General features: G+C 36.8%; 1 protein-coding gene across 1 annotated transcript in view; it reads left to right on the top strand.

Moving 5' to 3' along the window:
- The window catches only part of POSTN (periostin), a 460,633-nt gene that overhangs the window by 19,078 nt on the left and 419,826 nt on the right, over positions 1–21,729 (top strand). The gene's annotated exons all lie outside the window — the stretch shown is intronic.

The following is a 21,729-nucleotide window of genomic DNA, read 5'->3' as shown; positions in this document are numbered from 1 at the left end:
ATGCAGGAGTCCACCTAATTTTCCATTTGCATTATAGTCCACCTGTTGAAACTCTGTCTCCACTTTGCTTAAAGGATAGTGTGGGAGACTATCCTGAAATCTCTATCAAAGACAGGGTAGGTGACACCCACTGCTTTCCCATCAGCTACAGAGTTGGTCTTCTCATCACAGGAAGCTGTCAGGTTGTTCAAGCGGCATTTGCCCGTGATAAATCCCTGCTGACTGCTCCCAGTCACCTCCAGCCCATCATATGCCCTAGAAAAAGAATCCAGGAGGATTTGCTCCATAACCTTCCCAGGAACTGATGTGAGAATGGCTGGTCTGTAGTTCCTCAGAGCATTCTTACCCTTCCTGAAGATCGGTCTGATGTTTGTGTCATCAGGAACCTCCCACGATTGCCACAGACTTTCGAAGATGTTATAATGTAGCCTTGCAGTGACACTGGGCAGTTCTCTCAGCGCTACCTTCATCGCAGAAGTTTTTTATTAAAAAAAAAAAATCTTCATATTAAACACTGTGCATTAACATACATATTTCTGCTTCTTTCTCACTCCCTGTACATCTATATATAAAGAGAGAAATGTATAGGTAAATATTTATGTAGAAAAATTCCAAGCCAGTGGTTAAAGAATATGGATTTTTCAAGAAAATGTTAGAAGATAATTGAGCTGAGATTCCTGAACATTTGAAGTCAAAAAGTGTTCTGCAATTTACTTAAATGGATCTAAAATTTCACAGTATTTTTGACTTTATAAACTTTGGAACATAACCTACCTTTAAATCGGTGTAGAAATTTTTTTGAAACTAGTTCTAAAGGTTTAGGGAGAAAAATTAATTTGAATTGAAATTGTAATTAAAAAAACCTCCAGAAAATTAGAGGATTCACTTTTTATTTTTTTTCCATAAACTCTTGTCAGTTTTGATGAAAAAATGGGGTATGACCTTCATGAAAATTCATTTCCATTTTTTGATTGACAGCTGATCTTTATATTTTATATTGGGTCAATATTAACCCATTTGTGTGATTCCATTCATACAAATTCTGTACTTAGAATCCCCTTCTGACCAGGAATGTGTATTTTACATGTAGCGGGCAAGAAGCTGACCAAAAGGGATGCTGTCTTCTGGGAGTGGCTTTGTGGTTCCAAGCATTTTATTTAGCCAGACTTATGCAATCAGAAGTGTACAAAAAGTCCATTCAGATGGTAAAATGATACACACACATTAAAGAATATAAACACATTTAAGCACTAAAGCAGATGTTTTAAGAAAGTGAAAATCAGCCATTTTAGGGCATTTTTTTAAAAAAAAAGTGAGCCTACACCTAAGCTGTCTTACTGGATACAAAGAGATTGCAGTAAATAGTGTCCAGCAGATGTTACAACCTTCAGCACATTAATGTAGGAAGTCAAATGACATATGATTGTCATCACTGCCTCAGTATAAAGAAGATGATTGTGATAGATCATGGAAGTGGAATATCAGGCAAGTTGGTGGAAAACTTATTTAAGAGAAATACAATTTTCTCACTCGTCTATAATAACAGTTGGCAAAGCCAAAGACAATTGCAGGAGGAGAAAATTCATTTACTTAATACTCAGGCTAGACACTACTGAGATTCCACAAAAAGAAAGAAAAACATTTTCTAAATATATACTTCACTAGTCACATTTACTGAACTATAAGACATGCTTCTACAAACCTGTAGAAAAATGAAAGGATTAGTTTTGATCCATATGACATAGTGAATTCAGCTGAAAAGACGTAGAAATAATTAAGCTTGAACAACTCGACTCTTCATCCAGTCTGTTTAACAGAAACTGGATATGAACACATAGCACATCCTACTTTTAATATTTGTAAATTTCTTAGTTGAGAAGAGTTAATTTTGCTGCTAGCAATAATACAGTTTGAGTTTGTTTGCTGTTTGGTTGGTTGGGGGTTTTTTGTGTGTGTGGTTTGGTTTTGTTTTGTTTTTAACATCAGTTCTACAACATTTATTTAGAAGCAATTTGTTAACATTTGCTTTGTTCAAATAATGCTTGCTTTATCCCTTACCCCATATTAATGCTTCTTTGATCAGCCCAGGGAATTTTTTCACCCTGTACCCTAATATCATAAAAACTAATAGCAATGGTGTGACTTTCTCATAAACTTTTCTTTAGAAAGCAATAGCTCCTTCTTTGTTACCTAACATGGAGGAACTAGGCAAAGAGAGTGAGGCAAAGAGCCTTTTATCATGGAGTAGTATGGTATGTGCCATCTTCACGCCATGTCATGTCTGCATGGACCTCCTTCTTATGGATCTCAACAACGTGTGGTCAGTCAGTCTGAAACCCCTGCTGATGATCCTTCTTGGAAAGCCCAATTTCTTAAGCTATAGTGTGTCTCATGGAAGTGGCTCCAGATCTTTTCCATTCCTCAGACTGGTCCAGCATACATACCTCTTTCTCACAGTAAAAAAAATGTGAAAAGTACTGAAGGACCAGATTTTGCTATGCTGTCCTTTGCTCGTGTAATAAGATAATTGAGGGCAGTGACATTTGGATAACACAGGATTCAGTTTCCTAAAAATAGTTTTATTAGTACCATTTGAAATGCTGTTTGTTGATCTAAGCCAACGACATGGGGCTGACAAATATGACACACTCTAGAGAGATTTGTACCCATGTTGCTTCTCAGTGTGATACCCAGGATACCTAACAGCAGCTAAATCAGCCCTAACTGCCAGCATTGCACATCTGAACTCTGAATCTAGTGTCTGATCTCCTGAATCACTCCTTAGGCTCCTGGCATACCCTCTGAATCTCTGCAGAGCACAACAGCATAACCACCTAGATTTAGCTGGTGATAACATCTGGCTGAATCCCACTCTGGTTGTCCAGACTCCCATTATGGCCAGTAGAAAAAAAGACAACTCTCTCTCTTATCTAAATTAAGATTCATTTGCACTATTTGAAATGTTTACCTTAAGACAAGTTACATACTTAAAATGTCTGTTTCTTGTTGCTCACTGTTGAGGAATGCTTCATGGAGATATCTCTGTCTGATTTCTGTTTTTGGTGGCTCATCAGTGCAATCTAACAGTGCAGACTGGTTTTGGCATAGAAAGTACTGATTCTTGTCAAATTGTCCTTGCATGCTACATCAAATTGTCTTCCAAATAATAAGTAAAAGAGAGTTTGTCATAACCTACCTACATGTTTTGTAGATTGAAAAGTGTTCCAATTATTTTTGGTAATGATTTTCTATTATTGCTTATCACACCTTAATTATGGCTTCTTATGTTACCTTTCCAGTTTCTGTCTTCCCAGTCATATTCTACACGTATGATTCTTCCCTAGGTATTATTGATATTGCATGGCATAACAATGAAGTAAATGTGGGTATTCCAGTAAAATAGCCTTTCTCTCTAGCTGAAGAGCACTGAAAAAGAAGAGAAACTGAAAATTGAGAAGTCCTTGCTCAGATGCTAAACGTTAAGATCCTGAATCCTCACTGTTATATTTCTAAATCCAGAGAACTGAGTGCAAGATACCTGCATTTAAAAACTAAAACCACATTAATAATCTGGAAGAGTGTGAGAGGAGTCAATTTCCCAACTTTTCTTGTCCTTTACAACACAAAATTAAATATCTATATGTAACTACATACTCCACTTTTATTCAGGATTTGTAAGTTTCTTAATGTGCAAGTGTATTCTGCCATCTGTCTGTCTGTCTGTCTATCTATCTATCTCTCTATCTCTCTCTCTCTCTCTATCTCTCTATCTCTCTATCTCTCTATCTATCTCTCTATCTATAACTGCTGTAGTTTTTATTCAGTTTAGTTATCCTACTCTGAAGTAAAAGCTTTTCTTTCTTTTTAATAGTAAGGGTTAGATTCTCTAGCTGGAAAGCCTGAAAAAGATATTATTTCTCATTAACTTGATTTTATATGAAACCAAATTATATTAACCATCCTACAGATATTCTCAGCATGTGGAAAAGTAATTAAAATAGGTACATACCTTGTGATATGAAGTTTATTCACAGGTTTTGATTTAGCAACTTTGCCAGTAGTCAAAGTAGCAGAACATCTGTATGAAGCTGAAGAAGGAAATTCTCTGTGAAGAATCATATCCTACTTTATTAGAAATGGAGAACAAATAAGAGTGAAGACAGAAAACACAGATTCGTGTCTAGGCCTAATTCATTCCCGTAGCCCATTTCCAAAACAAACTTTCCCTAACTTGCCAGTGCTAAGGATTATTTAACCAGTACATGTTTAAGCACTCAAACCACTTAAATCAGTTAGCGTAATAATCTTTTGCCAGAATTCTGTTTGAACCCTGTGTATTTTGCTTTATTTGAAATTTCTTTATGGAAAACAGTATCTTATCTAAATAAGATTAGAACAAAACGGACTTATAATGCATAACGCCCTGTATTTGTTATAAAAATGGAAAAGGCTCAACCAGAACTTCATATAGATGTGGAAAATGAAGCAGTGCAATTAGTCATTAAGAAAATAATCAAAACCCCACAGCACTGAGTATTTTTAAAGTGTAATCAGGCTTTTTGTCATAATCTACAGTGGTTAACATATAACAAAGGAGCTCTGCTGCTACCTTTTTATTCTGTAGATGGAGTTAGAAAAGTTTCTCCCTCTCTGTGGCCCCGTTTCACTGGCTGCTTTCCCAAGGACTCATTGACCTTGGCAAGAATGCGATATTTCTGTAACTGCAAAGGAATGGGACATCAGGTTGTTGGAGCCACACACATGGTTTATTTTACTGTTGACACCTAAAGTAGCTAAGAACCTAACTCTCAAGATCAAACTCAAAATTCTGATTTACAATGAGAGATGGAAAGCTGTATATGCAAAATGCTCTAATGCTGCATGTCTGAAAATCAGCAGCCTCATTTAATTCTGTCAGGAGTGACAAAGTGGTCTTCATGGAGAAACTAAATGCTGTAATGGTAACACAAATGGAAGCACCAGAAATGCAAATTCCATTCTGTTGCACCAGCAGAGGTAGGCTGAACAGAGATGGGAAAGGCATGTTCTCTGGCTGTGACTTTGGCCTGATCGCGCTAGCAGCAAAGAAACCCAAGAGCATGTTTGGACTGGATTGTAACAGCCTTTACATATTTCATTGAATTGTCAAATATCTCCTTCTTGTACAACTGGCAGTTGGTTTTGCCTGTGTCCCAGGTTTTTGGAAATTTGTGTATGTGCAACCCAGGTAAGAAGCAAGAAAGAACATCAAAGCTTAGTCGTTACAGTGATATGATCAGACCTGCCTCCTCTTTCAATGCATCTGGAAATGTAAAAGAGAAGAACATTTTGAGTATCTCTAGAAGTCCTTAGATGATAAGAACATTTTTATCAACCTTGTTTTTTTGCTTCGTTTACAAATATGTGGCACCTCTACCTTGTCAGTCCCATTTGATCTCCCTAAGGCTCCCCAAAATCATGGTCTGCTTATTTCACATCTCACTGCTTGGACTTTCAGAAATCCAGGCACAACTTCTGTTCTTTCTTTGCACACAGAAGTTAAATAGCTGTGTTTTTTTTTTTTTTTCAGTGACAACTTATTGATTAAGAAAATGTCAAAACAGAGAGCAATATTTGACATTTTAGTACTACAAAATTCAATAATCCTTTTTGTGATATTTTCCTGAGCTGGGGAATACTAATATGGAATGAAGGTGAAGGACAGAAACTGAGTTATGGCAGTGGAGTGTAACAAATCCACAGGAAGGGCTCAGTTTTACTAAAATTAATTTATTATTTTATATCTGTAGTCATTCTAAGCAAAGCCATCTAAGGAATAAAATTGACACCAACACCATAGCTGCTCATTATGAATCAGAAAATTACTCTGAACTGAGACTTAAATTTGTTCCAAAAGTCTGAGATTGGTAATCCTGAAAGTGCTAGTTTTGTATGGCTTTTTTTTTTTTTAATTATTATTTGATTTTTAATAACAGAGAAATTTGAAATGGCTTTTAATTCAACTTCTTAGTCCAGTTTGACATAGAAAACATGCAAACAAATATCAGCTGCCCTGCTCTTGAGTGGGGTTCTGAGACACAAAGAGAAAAAGAAAACTCGGGTGTTGTGTCCCTCATTGAACTTTTTAAAGTTGCAGTTGTCCAGCTAATTAGTTCTGATGAGGGCCTCCAGGCTCTGTTCTAATGTATTAAAAGTCAGAAAAGACCTTCCCAGCTTTTGTCCCATTGCATTATTTTAACCTAGATGCTTTAAGCATAGATAGTTTCAAGGAAAACTGGGCTGAGTGGTACCTAGTTTTCTGCAGAGATTTCTTTTTTTTAAAAAAAGAAATCTCCACATTTGCAAATTGCAGAGACTGCTTGCTCGGTTTTGATTTCTTCTTTCCCACTGGCAATACTGAATTTGTTTTGCTAAATGAAAAGCCTCATTCTTTTTTTTTTTTGTAGTGGCTTATTTTTTCCAAGTTATTTGCATAATGGGGACTATGATTTCTTTCAAACCTGCAGCAGCACATTTATTTGTTTATATGTATTGTTGTGACTGAATATAAATGCATGTTAGTTAATTTAAATGCCTTTAAATCCTGCATTCCTGTTGAAATAATTGTTCCAACAAAAATGAAGAAAATTCAGAGGTCATTCAAATTAGAAATGTTTTTTATTCATCCTCTGAATAGCAATTAATAGGGCTAGGAGCTGAGAACAAAGGTAGTTTATTACCACAATGAAATTTAAATGACCTTATTCATTTGGGTGATACCACACCTGAAGTTACATGTAAGATGCTCCATTTTGAAACTAGTTGTCCTGGACAATACATAATCCATATTTTGGTAACTATTTTTGAATGTAGAAAGTTGAACTTTTTGCTGGAACATGTTATGCTGGTTGCAAGGTTTCACGCTGCCATCATATCCTTGTTTCCTGAGGTTCACAAGTTGTCAAATCAGGCTGAATATGAGCTGAATGATTAGTTATAACACAAATTATAGTTTTGTTACATTGTGGAGAGCATATGTAAACACAGTGTTTTCACAATGCAATGTAACTGTTATTTGTGTTACAGCTGCTTTCTCTGAGGTATTTCAGTTTCACAAATTATTTTACATTAAAAGTTACAGTCCTAGTAGGAATAAGTATGAGCATTCACTTTATGATTTTGCCACTGGAACTCTGTTTTCAAATTGTGTCCTATGACAAAAATATTTTCCTTACTGGCTTATCTCTTTTTTTTTGGTTGTTGTTGGTAGGGTTTTTTTTGTTGTTGTTGCTGTTGTTTTGTTTGTTTGTTTTTGTATTGTTGTTGTTTTTGGTTTTGTTTTTTTTTGTTTTTGGTCTAGTCAAAATAACATACCTCAAATTTATATAAAAATCTTGTGCTTTTCCAGCCTGAAATTCAAGTACCTTGTCTTCATTTTAAAATGTCTTCAAGGTTTTATCCAGTTTATATCATTGTCAAGAATTAATGTAGTCCAGTTCTCTCTGATGTAATCCACTAGATTTATCCCACATAAGGTACAAATGAGAGAATTAAAATCTCTCTGTTCAAAAGAACCAAGAGCTGTTTCTTTTATTTCAGAGAAACCTTTGTTCAAATGAACTGAACTCTTTGAAGAAGTTTGCATAGAGCAAAAACTTTCAAGCATGAGTGGAATAGTTTTGTTTTATTGAAAGTGAATAAGTCATCATGAAGAAATGGCAATAGGGAGACCCACAGAGCCTGTTTTTGCCACTGGTGTTAATAACACAAGCAATGAACTATGCTAGTAATAGGAGTATTTTCTATATGAATATCACAATATTTATCACTGAGCCATAGACAACCTTTTCTAAAAATGAAGAAAATCTACCAGATCATTTTAAAATGTAAAATTCATTGTGATAAATTCACGATGTTGTATATAATAACAAAATGTCATAGAACATATTAAGCAGACTGAAATTACAGCTGCGTGGCAGAAGGGAATAAAAGACTTGGGGATTAGAGTGAATAAGGAAGAAAATAAAATTGCTTGTGCAGCAAAATGAATTATTCAGATTCTGTCTGGCTTACTGGGAACTACTGCGGTACAGAATATAGTCTAAGGGAAGGCAGCCTGAGTGTGTGTGTGTTTCAGACAGATATATCTTAGCGACCATGTTTTTTAGGGGAGAAACATCAGACTGGATCAAAGGAGCAGTGAGTTTTGAGTACTTAAGAGACTGTTTCTATGACAGAAGATGTAAATCACTTGTTTCAAAAAGCTAGACCATGGCGGGAAAGTTTGTGAAGGGCTGAATCAGTATGAATCAGCAAAACAACAGAACAAGAAGTATTTTGTTAAAATGTCATCTAACAAAATATACTGCTGAAGGTAGGGTGGGCAAACCTATTAACAACTGAGAGAACACATACAAAATCATATTTCAAGGGACAGCAGATTTCCTCCTTTGCCTGTTAATCTTGCTGTGTTGCCAGGGCCTGGGAAGACAGCCTCTCAGAATATATTCTGTGGAGCATATTGCTTATCTAACAGACACTAGAATTGTAAGTGAAAACTTGTGAGGTAGCTAGTTTTAAGAGTAAAAATAATGACACTCAGAATGATTGTGATAAAATTGCTATTTATAGTGCAATAAAGACTGCACATAAATATAGTCATTTTCTAAGAGAAGCTTGGCTTGGTTTGATTTTCTTGAAGAACATAACATTTTACTAAAAAAATAATAATAATAAAAAAAAAAGAGCAGGGGAATGATCAACCATAACTCTAAGATTATGGTATATATAGTAGCCTAAATGCTCAAGTGATGTCTGTGATTTCAGCAGATCTCTCTATAACAGCTTTGCATACTGAAAAATCCTGCTAGGTTCCCTGTAGTACTACAGATCATAATTAGAAAGCTCACAAACATATATAAGTCATCTTAGCACGCCAAACTAAGTTACTGAATTCCATGGGAGAGTGCAGCACTCTTCCCATGGCTAAGTCTTGAAAATAATTTCATCTGCTTATTTTTTTTCCCTCATTTTAATGACAACCGTTTTTTTTACAGTCCTGTATGAAATCACAAACAGTGTCTTTACTTAAGTGATTTAATGTCCAGCTTTCCTGCTGCTGTTAAATGTGATAATGGGATTTTAAATAGCAGTTAATTACTCAGCACCTAAAGCATGTGCAAGTAGAGTGTGTTTTAGTAAGCTATTTTTAGTGGTCAGTTCAATATCTACCCTATATACAGATACTTAGGCTCAAAACTTTTCAAATACATTTTATTTCTTTGGAAGAAATTGTGGGAAGAAGATAGGAAAGCTGAATAAGATGTTATCTACCGTTTCAGATTTATCCAGGATTTGCTTTCTTGAACCCCATAAAGGTACTTCTTCCAGTCTTTTGAAAATTACTGCCTCCCAAATTTGAGGATTGTTGGGTGATTTGTTGAAACTGTTCTGACATGTCATTATTCACAAACCTGCAATGTCTTTTATAACAAAACATATTCTTTTACACTACAGTGTGGCTTTCCCAACTCTGTGATTTTGCAATGAGAGAATACTTCAGGGCAAATAATCTGACAGATTTTAGGAAGGAGGTCAATGTCTGGGTAGCACTATATTTTAGATGCTTTTTGTTGAAATAGTTTTGCTCTTTTCCAGATCTGACCACACGTCCCCAGTACTTAATAGCCCTTTAAAAAAGCTTACATTTAGAAAGGAATGTGTGTGGCTCACAGGCAGTTTCTTCATTAGGTGGTTCTCTGAGAAGTACAAATTAATGAAGGCGGCGACTACCTCACTGAGAAGCATTTTAGTGATGAACGGTTTAAACTGAGTTTGGGAAGACAAATACAAATACAGTATTTGTCAATTTGTTTAAAGAGTTTCCTGGGGAGAAGTTTAGAGTGGGTGTTTATGGGAATTTAGTTTTTGTTTTCACAAATAAATATAAATCCTGGACACAGACACAGAAAATAAGAAATAAATAGGTACATTATACTTGAAATTATTAGGTTGAAGTCTCCAATTCACTTAGAAAAGAAGAATCTTATCTCATGGTCATACAAATGAAGATGCATAAAAATTGTTTTATACTACAGTTATTACTTCAATCATTGGTATGTGTGGACGTTGCAAATGTTTTTCAAATGTTAATCCTGCTTTTCTCCAGACAAATCTTACTGGCCATCTCAAGGTGTAGTCAGGATAAAATTTTGAGAAGGGATTTCCAAATTTCTTAAGTAGTCTTTTAAGAATATGTACTCTCTGTGGTTTATATCTTCATCTTCTTCCTCAAGAAAGACCCCTCAGGAACATTGGGGCTGAGCCTACTGAAAACGTCTTGCATGGAAATGATGAAGTATCATGTAGCTGCTTCGGAAGAAATTATTTCCCCCTGCAATATGTCCAGCAGATGACCTAGAGAGACTATATGCATATGGACTGGTATGTTAGTCATCCAGAAAAGGATTTCTGTGTCTTTCTCTGTATTTTGCTGGCATTTAAATGCTGCCTCTTCCCTCCTCAGTTTCATCAGAAATCCTCCTGACTTGCAGGAGGTTTGGCTTTTTCCTGCGTCTGTGTTAAGAAACACAAGAAAACTGAAGGGAGGAAGATCTGTTCTTCTGCATTTTCAGACTTCTGGTGACGCTGTAGATTATTATTTATCTAGCCAATTAGGCCAGAAAAGGGCCCCAAATTCTTTCAGGCTTCTGTGTTCAAGCAGCTGGGTGATTGATATAGTGTCTCTGGGAAGGAAAGGGTGGTAGGTGTAGGAGGTGGGAGAATGGCAACCGTTGTGTTGAGTAGGCTGTTTCACAGCTAGAGCCCCAGCTGTTTTCAACAGGAGGGAGCTCTAAATGCATTAGTGAACCGTTTCGTTCAGAGAGAATAAAAGATGTGAAGAAACTGAAAGGGAAAAACCACATCCCCTTCTTTCACATTTGAACATGCTGTATTTTCAGTATAATCCATTAACCTACACATAGCCTTTCATTAGAGCCCTTGGGAGACTGGAATATTTTTGGCAATGTACTGTTATGACAAATACAAGTAAAAGCCCCACATAACTACCCCCTCCCAAGCAACTGAAGGGGTCATAGGGAAATTAAAATCTTTTTTTCTGAGCATACTAAGAAGTGTGTGGAATTACATGCACATCAGATATGTTTCACTCTGTATTTATGTGATTTTTGTGGAGAAATAAAAATTGCCCATAATTTACCATAATTTGTCTTCTGAGTACTCGGTACATAAGGCACATACAAAGTCTTTTCAATAATTAGGAAAAAAAGAAACTTACAGGGTTGGAGAAATAATGCAGTTTCAGTTTGGAAGGTAGTTGGAAAAACAGATAGGATTAAACACTGTTTGGATGGGTAAATTCTTCAGATTTATCACAGAACTATTCCATTAAGTTCTTTGAAGGCATCTGGTATGTAATACAAGAACTTGCTGGTTATCCTAGTTGACAGCTAGCACCTTATTTTCCAGTTTCAGCCTGAGTCAGTGCTATGATGCTCTACATCATTTGCCTTAGTGTCTTTCCAAAGACCTTCTAGGTGCCCATTTTGTTATCTTAGCTACTATCTTCTTAACTCTTTTCTGGGAGGTTATCAAGGGTGCTTGTGATTAGCCACGTGACAAACAACACCACCAATATTGCAGCAAGCAATATTTTAAACAGTTTTTTAAATACGAAGTTCTAATGTCTCTGATCAAAACCTCTTTGAAAAGCAGAGAATAATCTTTCCTACATTTTTGCTAAACTTTCTTTGATATTACTGTTATCCCATAGATCCTTTAAAATTAATGAATTATATTAAATATCTGTATTCCCATTTTCATGCATTAACCTGAGCAAAGGAGAAAGCATAATAGTCCTGATGGAGTATTCTTCTAAGAAAATCACAGAATCGCAGAATGGTTGAGGTTGGAAAGGACCTCTGGAGATCATCTAGTCCAACCCACCTGCTAAAGCAGGTTCACCCAGAGCAGATCACACAGGAATGTGTCCGGATGGGTTTTGAATGTCTCCAGAGAATGAGACTCCACAACCTCTCTGGGCAGCCTGTTCCAGTGCTCTGTCATCCTCAAAGTAGTTTCTCCTCATATTCAGATGGAACCTCTTATGCTTCAGTCTGTGCCTATCATCCTATCATTGAGCATCACTGAAAAGAGTCTGGTCCCATCCTCTTGAAATCCACAGAAGAATGTGCTATTTTTGCATGGAATTATTTGCTGTAGCTAATAGATGGTATACAAACGTATTATCAGCAGCTGTGTCTTGTTGCAGCAATATTTTATCTTTTCTAATAGTTATTTCAGTAACTTCCAGCAGTTCTTTGCGAGTTCAGAATTTGTAGTAGCAGCTGCTGGGTAAGAAAATTCCATTGATTTTCCACAAGGTGGCATGTAAGAATCAGTCCGGCTGTATTTTAATTAATATAATTCAATTAACATACTCTTTGTATAGGTCAAATGCATGTGCATACTCAACAAAGAAGCAATACGTTCATAGGACAGTTTATACAGTAATGGCTACTTAAATACAGTGTAGCAAGTGATGCTCTGTCACTAGTTAAATTATAGCTTTGACTACTATTGTATAATTTATAGAATAAGTTATCAAAATAGAATGGAAACACCTCACAGTTACTAGTATCCCACAGCATTCTCCTGCAGAAACAGGATGCTCGTGGCTTGGATGGGTGTACTCTTTTCCGAGTAAAAAACTGGCTGGATGGACAGGCCCAAAGAGTTCTGGTTCATGGAGTTAAATCCAGTTGGTGGCTGGTCATGAGTGATGTTCCCCAGGGCTCAGTTGCCTTTAATATCTTTATTAATAATCTGGATGAGGGGATCGCGTGCACCGTCAGTAAGTTTGCAAACAACACCAAGTTGGGTGTTGGGTGGGAATGTTGATCTGCTTGAGGGTAGGAAGGCCATACAGAAGGACCCAGCCTGGCTGGATTAATGGGGCAAGGCCAATTGCATGAGGTTTAACAAGGCCAAGTGCTGGGTCCTGCACTTGGGTCACTGCAAGAAACACATCGAGGTGCTGGACTGTGTCCAAAGAAGAGCAATGAAGCTGGTGAATGGTCTAGAGTACAAGTCTTACAAGGAGCAGCTGAGGGAACTGGAGTTGTTTAGGCTGGAGAAGAGGAGGCTGAGAGGAGACCTTAACACTGTCTACAACTACCTGAAAGGAGTTGGTAGCATGGAGAGTGTTGGTCTCTTCTCCCAAGTAGCAAGTGATAGGACAAGAGGAAATGGCCTCAAGTTGTGCCAGGGGAGGTTTAGATTGGATATAAGGAAGAATTTCTTCATTGAAATCTCAAGCATTGGAACAGGCTGCCCAGGAAAGTGGTGGAGTCACTATCCCTGGAGGTATTTAAAAGATCTGTAGATGGGGTGCTTAGGGACATGGTTTAATGGTAGACTTAGCAGTGTTAGGTTTATGGTTGGACTCAATGATCTTAAGTTATTTTCCAACCTAAACAATTCTATGATTCCATGATTCTATGGAGTATGAGATAGCCCCTCTGTCAGCCAAGGCCAACTACCCCAGCTGTGCTTCCCCTCAACCTCCCAAACCCCCCAGCCCACCTGCCAGCAGGACAGCAGAAGAATCAGAAAATGTCACAACGCTGTGCAGGCATTGTTTGTCAGCACCTGAGACTTGCCCCTGCCATCAGTACCTCCCTCACCACAAATCCAAAGTGCAACCTCATGCAAGGCACAACAAAGAAATATAACTCCATTCCGATGAAACCAGTACATAACCCCAGCTCTCCAAATGTGCTTTTGAGAACTGCGGATGACCCAAGGGAATTGAACCTGGTGCCTTCTTTCACCAGTATCTGCTTACTGCTAGGTAAACCCTAGTGCCAAAAGGAAATTAAGTGATACAAAGCCATCTCCTGGTTTTCATATTGTCCAGCTTGGTCTCTGAGGCTCAAAGACCTCCTTATTCATTTTAGAAGGTTTGTGCCAAAGAAAAATGTTCAGTTTGAGGCTCTTTTCTGAGATCCTTAGCAATGTGCCTGATGCTTAGTTTTTAAGATTGAAAACTTTGCAATATTGGAGTAAAATGTTTCTGGAATTGCAGATCAAGAAAATTGGAGAAAAAGTCATTGTATCTCAGCTGGAAAATGTATGCAATTTTTGAACAATTAATTGCAATGCGCTTGATTGAACGATTTATTAATGCAGTTTATTGAACAAGTAATTGTCATTTTTACAGTTTAGGCAATAAACATAGATGAGTTTTTAATTTACTTTTAGTCCTGTTGTGTATGGTTGAAAACTTCATCATTATAGATTTCACATTTGCAAACATGTCCAAGTATAGAGAACAGGTTACAAATACTAAAAGCAAAAACATCTCAGCAACTTGACTTCAGCTTCAAAGCCCAGTCAGTCATCTTAGTAGATTCATGGGCAAGTAATAGTCATGCAGGTTGACAGATAACTCATTTTATTCACGGCAGTTGGAGAAAAAAAAAAAAAGGTTCACATTAGGGATAATGATTTCATTCTCCCCACATGTAAATTTTGGTGCCATCTACACAAAATTTTGCTAAATACAATTCTAACCAACTTTAGAGACATTTCTAATTTTTAAATTTGAGGAACAAACAAGACAAATCATACTGAGAAAGAAAATGGCATTTTAACCAGACTGCAAACTCTGTATAAAAGGCATCTAATTTTGCAATCGCTCTGCAGCAGATCTCTGCCTCTTTCTACAAATGTGAAATACAGTCTAGCAGTAAATAGCAATTATTTCAAGTCCATATCAAAGACATATAATTGTTTGCCATCTGCTAGGAAAAGTTTCCTGAAAAATATATTGCCTTTTAAATTTTATTACTCAGAAAGATTATTTTGCCATGGCTTGTGGAAGAGCAACATAATTTTAAGTGAACAGGGGACATCTCTAATCATATCTATCCCAAACATGTCATAGCAAAATCTGTACAAGGGATAAAAAGAAAGAAAACAAGAGACATGCCTTTGGCAACCCAATTTTAAATTCAGAATCATTATCATAACTAACAGAGATAATTAACATTGTGTCTGAAACACTTAGAAAGTGTTCTTAACCCAGGAGAATGTTAATGCTAAAAGGTCGAACTTGATACTTGATCTGAGATTGATCATCTCTGGATCTGATAATCTACGGAATTAATCTTTCATCAACTAAAATTCTTAGAAAGCCACAAAGTTGTCTCTGTACTTAAGGCCCTAAAGGAAAGGACTTTCCAAGTTTGCTGTTGGCATTTTCCCTGTGTTTCAACACAGCAAAAAATAACAACATTGGAAGTACCCACATGCTTCCATTTTTGGAAACAAACTTTTCAAGCAATGCAGAAGGGAAGACAGAAGATGATAGAGGAGTAAACAAGCAATTAAGAACTGTAATGAGTTCAGACATTGTGCACAGACTTCTACATTCATATGCAGCAGCAGTGAAGAGTATTGTGAATAGTGCAATTACTGATCTGGTAGTGTTAATGACCTGGAGACACTTGACTTCTTACCTAAGCAAATCATATTGACAGCTGAAGGGCAGTTAGCAGCACTGGTGGCAGAAGGATTTATAATTTTATGCCTGAGATGACTGATACTGCCACTTTTCACTGAAATTGCTCCCTTAAGCTGCGATACAGATTTTTTTTTTTTTGAGCAACCAACTAATTCAGTCTCTGTCTCAAGACATTTGAAATATTAAGAAGTGAACTAAGAACTGTTCAGGGTTGTGGTTTTAACTCCTAATTTCCTCCCTTTCTCTGCACAAAACAGACTGAAGTGGAAGCACCAGAGATGTGTGATACTGCAAGGCATGAACAGGCTGTTTTTAAAGCTCTTTCTCCACAGTATGCTGGAGAATGAATATGCCTCTTTGATGTGCTTTTAGTACACTAACCATGTACCTTCCTTGAAGAAGGAAGAGTGACTTTCCTGTTACTATTGCTAAACAATTGCAAACAATTGCAGCCCCCAAAGGGTTGGCTTGTGCACAAAACAGCTCACTGTCTTTCTGAAAAATTGTACTTATCAGTATTTAAGTAATTAACCCAAATATCTGAAATTCTTAGGCCTCTCAAGTTGCTGTTCAAGACATAGAACTGTATCAACACTGTTCTTCAATATATATGGAAGATTTCCATCCACTTAATGATTCTTCCAAAGTCATTTTGACAAGAATTATACTAGTAAATATGAAAGTATAGAAGTCTAGTTAATGTAATTATTTCAAAATCTTATAACATTCTTATATTTGAAATAATATTATCCATTTATACACCGAAAAAGAAATCCAAGGTTGCAGTTTAATTGACTATTTTTAGTTAAACAGAAATATAGTGTGCTGCACAAAATTTAGATGACAAAATTTTAAGTGACTAAAAAGTTTTTTCAATATTCTGTCTCCACGGGAAAAGGGAAATTATTAATTCCTAATAACAGTTGTCATTCAGAGGATATATAGTAAGAATGTAAACAAGCTAACTATTTTGTACTTCATTATTGCTACTGACATGGCCCCAAATCAGGTCAGACATTAGTGATATACTCCCTTGAGTTTATTCGTCAAAGAAGCTGACTTGTTTCTTCTGCTTTGAAGAGACAAAGGCAGACTGAAATGTAGCATCCATTTTAAACCTCAAACATAGCAAGCATGGATAATGTTTGTGATGTTAAAGAATTATGTTACTGCTAACCCGCCAAAACATTAGTAGAAAAGTGAGATTTCAGAAAAATCAATTTTGTTTCTCTGTGCAATTTCAGTATTGTTAGCCCTATTACAGAATCGCACAGAACCGCGGAATGGTTGGTGTTGGAAGGGACCTCTGGAGATCATCTAGTCCAACCCAGCTGCTCAAGCAGGTTCACCTAGAGCAGATTGCACAGGAATGTGTCCAGGCAGGTTTTGAATGTCTCCAGAGAAGGAGACTCCACAACCTCTCTGGGCAGCCTGTTCCAGTGTTTTGTCACACTCAAAGTAAAGAAGTTTATGTTTTGATGGAACTTCCTGTGTTTCACTCTGTTCCCGTTGCCCCTCATTTTGTCATTTAAGTCAATTAGTATAACTGATTTTAAAGGCCCCTAAGCCTATACCTGAGGAAACACCCCTAAAATCAGATTTACCTTTATTTATGTGAAAAAGGCAAAGTTAGTATGTTTATTCTTAATAAGACAGCCTTCTGTTGACATATACCATGTTTTTAAACAAGCTTTAATTTTCTCTCTTCACATTGCTAGGGACTTTCCTGTGTGGTCCATCCCAAATTATCTTCATCTTTCTTTCACATTTCATCAGGCCTCACCAAGAAGCTGAAATAGGAATTCCTTTTGCTGCGTTTGCTACATCTAGTACTTGAATTTTATTTGCCTCTCTAACACAAAGGTAATGGAATGGAGTTCACTTTGTGAGTTCTATCCATATCTTCTTCCATTCTCACTGTGTCACCCTGAAAATGCTTGGATTTAACTAAATCTAAAACTGAAATAAGGATTTTAGTACAATTGTAGTGGGATAAACCACATTTTTGGATTTATGAATTCATGGCCCTGGTTATTCTGACCAGGAAATGATATTAAAATTCTGTCTGCTTTGATACCTGGGATCTAAAAGTGCTTGTTTTCTGCTGCTATAACTTAATCTATAAAATGTTAGAGCTTTAAATTGGGCTGATTTTAAGATACTCTGCTATTGATAAAATAGTTTATGTAGTTCCCCGTCATGAATTTTCTGACTACGTTTATTGAGTTTTTAATGAATTTCGGTGTGTTTCTAATGGCAAAGGCTGTAAAACTCATATATTGATCCAAACTTTATTTTAGCAGATTGGCAATGGGGATTACTAGAAGTACAGCTATCTGTTTTGCAGCCAGTTCTACAAAATGAACAAACTAGAAATTCTTCACTTGAGTAACTACACAGTTCACCCTCATTTTGATAAACTCAGTTTTATTTTTCTTAGCTTTGTACACATTCACATGATGGTCAGTGGAAGTACACATGTTGTCACTCTTTACATTTTATCTAGAAGAAAATGTATATATCAGAAGAAGCAGACTCTCAGAATAAAGGACTCAGACTGCAGGTTTGTTGTTTGTTTGTTTGTTTCAAATTGTCTCTTTATCATGTACTTATCCCTATAAATCTTCAAATACTGAGCTCTCTTGTCTGCTGCTTGTTGAAGTTGTTTACTTCAGTGAGATTTTCACTGAAACTTGATATTGGATCCATCTCATCCAATCATGTCAACAGACTATTTCAGGTCACATTAGAAAGAAATTAGCATTGCCAGTAAAGGCTTATTTGTGTCAGTTGTGTAGAAGAGGTATGCTTGGTGATACCTCAGATGTTTCAGGATGATCTCCTCCCATGTGTTACCACCCTACCTGTCTCTAATGTCTAAAGGAAGAGAATTCAACAAAGTCTTTGGGAACTGTAGACCATTGACTTATGTGGCAGTAATCCTTGGTGTGTTCACAGTTTATTTCTGAGTCAAAGTGAAATCTCTCAACACTGCACTGCAAAATCCCAATAGTAGATGCATCATCAGAGGTGCTGCAGCTTGCTTGCCTAGACTGTCTCCTGGACAGAGCTCTCACCTGTTGGTGCTCTGAGGTTCAACAGCTTCAGTGGGTTTTGTCATGTCTAAGTGTAGATGCTTTGTCAGAGAAGAAAAAATAGGCATTTTCAGGACATGATTTCTCAGGCCTAGTTTAAGTATCTACTGCAGGATGAGACAAATTCCCCAGGGGTGCCTGCATCTCTCCACATATAAAAGGTATCTCACTAAGTAGTTCAGCTGTGAAGTCCTATGTTCTAAATGTCTACAGGCAGGTGAGATGAATCCTTCTTCTGCAATCTACACAATACAGTGAGACAGATATCATCTTGACCTTAGTTTCATTGAAATTCTATTTTCTTGAGTCTTCACCTTTGCTTTCATTCTTTGCTTTCCCTTTAAGCCTTGACTCCCTGACATTGCTTCCTCCAGGATACCCAACTCCTGCGTCATGGGTCATCTAGGAACTATAATCCATCTATAGGGTCTTTTGCAGTGTTCTCTTCCTTATGACAGTTAAAGGTTAACTCAGTTGAAACCTTGCCTCAAACACACAGTCACTTGAAAGAAGCAGGAATAAGTGGCAGTGTCTTTCCTTTATGAATCCCCCACTTACTGGAGATGAGGAGCCTACTGACTGCACAGGCATCATTGGACATTGTCTGCAAGCCTTAAATCCAGAAAAGCCATAAAAATGTGCTTACTCCATTAATGACGTGCTCTCTATGGCAGTGTAAGCTTATGAAATGACTCTACAATCCCCTTGCTGGACAGCCCTAGGCAGATTCATTGCCTTGGTTGCTAGTGAGAAAGGAACATGAACGGTAGCTTTTCCTTGAAAATGTTCAGAAAGTATAAAAAGCCTCTGAATTGTTACAACTGTTTAATGCATATTCTTCTAAAATACGTCATGGAGAATGGGTTTTAAGATCCATATTGTTGCAGGAATGCAGCTTACTACAAGTTCTGAACAGAGATCTGACAATTTTGGAATTGGCAAAATATTTGGATTTAATACGACCCCAGTCTCAATGTGGCACATATAGGAGACACATATCACACAAGTAAGTTGATTCTTTTGCATGTTATGATGTCTTTTTTTTGTTTGTTTGTTTTTTCAAAGGAGTGGCAGCAACCTGATAATACATATTTGCATGGAGTCTCTAAGTACCGCATAAAATATTTCTAGACCAGATACTCTTGATAATTTCTAAGCTCACATATTGTTCCTCAGAATTCCTGTTATTCAGCTGAGAGCTTTGAAAGTAATTAAATCATAAAAGCATAGGTAAGGTTTATTTCTCAGTGACAATTACTCTAGATATGAAAGTAAGATATTTATTTTTGAGCTTGCCAATAACTTCAATTATGGCAAATATGCTTTATTCATTAGTGCTGAACATACCGATGTAGTAGTATTTTTCTTTGATTTAATGTATTAAAACTAAACTATTGGTTTTCTGTGCAATCTGTTTCAAATGACACTGAATGTCTTTCTATAAAGACAAATAGCCTTGAAGAGCATGTTTTAGAAATTCCATCATGACAAGAAGATGTGATCACTACTGGGGTAATTACATTTCTTAAAAGCTTTTCCATTCCAGTATCAATTAGGAATATTGTGGCTTTCTTCCATTATCTCATAACACTTAGCCAGAAGGTTGTTTGTCTTTTTAATGCTTTCTGCTGTAGAATTGTGTATTTATGATTACATTCCTGAGTGATTAAGTTCTAAGAATTATCTGGACTCCCTTGAATAGTTGAAAACATGCATAGTAATATAGTTGTTGAAGTGTGAAGACTGTAATCTGTTATACCTCACATTTCCCTGGCATTTGTAATTTTCAAAGGTTAAATTTCTAATTTGTGAACTTTGTAAAAACCATTTTCATAAATAAACAAAGGACTATTATGCAAATATGTATATTTCTATAGTCAGCTACTATTGTTTTCAACAGAGAATGATGGATTTCCTGCCACAGAAATTGGACCACTGAAATACTAATATGTAGGCAAGCGCTTGTATGGGCCATAAACCCTGAATCCTTATAATGAACCACTGTGGAAAATTTTATCCTTAGATGGTAGAGTTTTGGAACAAGCTCTGATTAGCACCAAAAGTCACCAGATCTAGATTCATGATGGAGAACCCCAAAGCAGACCCAAAGATACTGGTATGTTGTGCAGAGTATGTACAGCTTTTGTAAAGCCCATGAAATAAATGGAAGTGGCAGGATTTTGACTTTTAAAGGTACTGTTTACTAAGTCTTGTCCTTTTGTGAGGACACACATTGCCTCTGTGACCCATACAGAACCACAGAATGGCTTGGGTTGGAAGGGACCTTAAAGACTATCCAGTTCCAACTCCCTTGCTGTAGTCAGGGGCACCAGATCTCTCCCAGATCTCTCTGTTCTTAGCCGATTTAAAATGATAACCTCTATGAGCAGTTCAAATTAGTAACCTGGACCGTGCACTATCAGCATCAGGAGCAGAGTCTTGGGTGTAAAACTTGCTAGAGCAGTATCACCTCTAGTTTTCAAAAGTAAAGAGAGTCATATGCACTTTAGTAACAGTGGTGGTCTGTTGGTCGATTATGTGTTTTTACAAGGCTGTTACAATGATGCAGGAGATAAAAGCATCTAGAACAGTTCCCCTTACCCAGCAGGTCAACTGTCATTGAGGCAGGGCTAAACACAACGTGACCACTCAGTTAAGCAACAACCAAGGATTTGTAGAGGTACCAACTGTGGCAACAGGACACCATTCCTGATTTTAAGCAGCAGTCTTTCCAGAGTGTGAGAGGGATGTAAGGAGGACAAGCTGTAAGTATCTATTGAGAATTAAGAGGTTAATTGAAAACCTATGGAGGCCTCTTGCAACAGGATCAAAAGATCAGACTGACGGACAGGTGATGTAGATATGAGGCAGCAATACCTCCTTATCCATAATACCTCCAGATAAGCTTATCAGGAGAGGCTATTAATATGTAATACTTTAAATTAGTAGTGTTTTATCAGAGCAGGAGCACGGTTTCACATGTACTTTGTCTTTCTGGAGCTGAATATTACTTCTTTTTTTGTTTTCACCCATTTATTTAAGTAGGTCACTAGTCATTATATATTTATGTTATGCCAGTACAGAATAAATAACTCTACCACATTTTAC

The sequence above is a fragment of the Patagioenas fasciata genome, chromosome 1 (genome assembly GCF_037038585.1).
Source record: "Patagioenas fasciata isolate bPatFas1 chromosome 1, bPatFas1.hap1, whole genome shotgun sequence".
Lineage (NCBI taxonomy): Eukaryota > Metazoa > Chordata > Aves > Columbiformes > Columbidae > Patagioenas > Patagioenas fasciata.
This window is presented reverse-complemented; position numbering and strand designations above follow the sequence as displayed.